Source organism: Hevea brasiliensis, chromosome 4, assembly GCF_030052815.1.
Source record: "Hevea brasiliensis isolate MT/VB/25A 57/8 chromosome 4, ASM3005281v1, whole genome shotgun sequence".
In the NCBI taxonomy this organism is placed as follows: domain Eukaryota; kingdom Viridiplantae; phylum Streptophyta; class Magnoliopsida; order Malpighiales; family Euphorbiaceae; genus Hevea; species Hevea brasiliensis.
The window spans coordinates 67,797,832-67,800,644 of record NC_079496.1 but is presented as its reverse complement, the minus strand read 5'-3'; the positions used below and the strand labels follow the sequence as shown (position 1 = coordinate 67,800,644).

The 2,813-nt window shown below is 36.1% G+C and overlaps 1 non-coding gene across 1 annotated transcript; it reads right to left on the bottom strand.

The window, feature by feature from the left end:
- Positions 1–1,745: 1,745 nt before the first annotated feature.
- LOC131179559 (small nucleolar RNA R71) lies at positions 1,746–1,852 on the bottom strand. Its single transcript, XR_009148450.1, has one exon. It is a non-coding gene; the product is annotated as a small nucleolar RNA R71 (small nucleolar RNA).
- Between the last annotated feature and the right edge of the window lie 961 nt (positions 1,853–2,813).

Below are 2,813 nucleotides of genomic sequence, written 5' to 3'. Positions count from 1 at the left end.
AATTTTCGGCAGCCTCTCCATTCGTCTTTGAGAATTCTTCTTTTTCTTCTTCAATTTTCTGTAAGCCATGAACATGAGTGGCTAAGTTTTTAATTCAGTTCAAGGAATTCAACTTTCTATGTGTGATTTGTGAGACCAGGTTCTTAATTTAATTTATGTCTTTTTGAATATCTATTGTTTTCTGATTTAATTGTTTTTGATCTGTTGAATGATTTGCTAAAAAGGCCTATTAGTTAATTGTTTGATTTGATCAATTGTTAGTTCATCTTCATAATCCGTAATTGTTTTGTAAGATTGAACATGAGTAGCAATTAGGTTTTATTAATTATAATCCAAGTTTTCGATAATAACCTAAGGAAACAATAGGGTGGATTAAATGATTTATGCTTCATAAATTGTTATTCAGCTTAACTACTTCCTTTTCTTAAAGCAGTTATTAATTTGATGAGGATTGCTTAATACCAACTCAGTTAATAATTAGAGTCAATAAGAGTGTTGGGCTTGAATTGATGAGTATAGAGAAGTTGGGGGTTTACCTCGCTGTTTGGTAAATCTACGTTAAGTATTCAATAAGATATAATTGTATTTCTTTTTTCTATGATCAAATCAATGCATTGGAATGCGAATTACCTTGGACTGAAGTTTGTTTAATTGGAAAGTTTCTTATTTTTAGATCTTAATTTTGGATTTTTTATTTCTTCTTTGGATTGTGAATTAACACCCCCCCCCCCTCCCAACCTTTGTTTCTTTTTCCATTATACAAGTGCATGAAATTTAATAATTCAATCTCTAGGGTTCGACCTGGATTTACCACTTACTGCAGAAAATATTTCATAATTGGTGATTTCAGTTAATTTAATTTCTGGTGGATTCGACAACCATCAAGAATTTTGGCGCCATTGTCAGGGACTGAAATTTATTGGAATTCGTGTTTTTTGGTGTTAGGATATTTTGTTATTAATTATGTTTCTGAAGTGTTGCTATTTTCAAGTTTTTGAAAAAAAAAATTACGGTGTTACTGTTCATTAAGATTTTTGGTTGAATTTGGAGGGCGGCCCATACCTATCTTGAAGGAAATGACGCTCTGATCAAGACCAATCAATCCATAGGATTCCTTGGCCCCACCCTCTTGAGGCCAAATTCGATTGTTTTCTAGGGTTTTGAGGCATTTTTCTGTTTTTACTTTGATCTCTTTTTGTTTATGATCAGAACTTCTCAATCTAGTGAGTTGATATTTGATCTAGAAGTAGAAAAAAACAGCTAAACAGTTGAGAAAATTAGCTAAGCAAGCTAGACAGATTCCGAGTACATCTGAAGGAGTCTAATCTCCAAAGGAGCTAAGTTCGTATTCGAATTCAAAGTCAAGTTTCAAAAACGATACCATGGCTGGTAGGACTTTAAAAGAGTTGGCTGCTCCTAATCTAAACCAACAGCCTTTGTGTATTCAATACCCTGCTTTAAATGCTGCTTTTGAGTTGAAATCTAGACTAATCCATTTGTTGCCTAAGTTTCATGGTCTTGTAGGTGAGGATCCATATAAGCATCTAAAGGAATTTTATGTCGTGTGTTCCAGCATGAAACCTCAAGGAGTTTTAAAGGATCAAATCAAGCTTCAAGCTTCCCCTTTCTCACTGGAGAGCACAGCTAAGGATTGGTTGTATTACCTTCCTTCTGGATCTGTCAACTCATGGAATGGGATGAAGCAGATATTTCTGGAGAAGTATTTTCCTGCTTCCCATGCTGCCAATATAAGAAAAGAAATTTATGGCATTCGGCAGTACAATGGAGAGAGCTTGTATGAGTATTGGGAGAGATTTAAGAAGCTGTGTGCAAACTGTCCCCATCATCAAATAAGTGAGCAGTTTTTGATTCAGTATTTCTATGAGGGACTTCTACCAATGGACCATAGTATGATAGATGCTGCTAGTGGAGGAACTTTGGTTGACAAGACACCAGATGAAGCAAGGAGACTGATTGCTAACATGGCAGTAAATTCTCAATAGTTTGGAATGAGAATAAATCACACACCTATGAAGGTTAATGAGGTAAGTACATCTAACCTTGAGAAATAGATTTCTTATTTAACTTCTTTGGTTAGGCAGTTGGCTGTAGGGAACATGCAGACTGTTAAGGTATGTGGAATTTGTTCGGGTTCTGGTCATGCTACTGACATGTGTCCTGTGTTACAAGAGGATGAATCAATGTAACATGCTAATGCAGTAGGACATTATGGACAGCCACAACGCAGGTATGATCCCTTTTCTAGTACCTATAATCCAAGATGGCGAGATCATCCCAATCTGAGTTATGGGAATCAACCGGTGCAAAACCGATACCAACAGCAAAGACCACAAGTGAATCAACCACAATTGTCTCCACCTCTGCCTCCCTCAAATCAAGGTATGTCACTTGATGAAATTGTTAAGGCTTTGGCTAACAATACACAACAGTTTCAATAGGAGACCAGAAATAGCATTCAAAACATAGAGAGGCAAATTGGTCAGTTAGCCTCATCTGTGAGTAAGCTTGAAGCTCAAGGTTCTGGAAAGCTTCCATCACAAACAGTCATGAACCCTACAGAAAATGCAAGTGCGATACTATTGCAGAGTGGGAAAGAAGTTGATAATCATACTCCACATAAGTCAATAAAAAAGAAGAAGCAAGGAGAAAAAGAGTCTAAAGTTCCTAAAGTTGAGGTAAATACTGAACATAAACTGAATAAGGTTAATAATTCTATTCTTCTTCCATTCCCCTGCAGGTTGGCCAAGACGAAGAAAGAAGAACAAGAGAAAGAAATTTTGGAGACTTTCAGG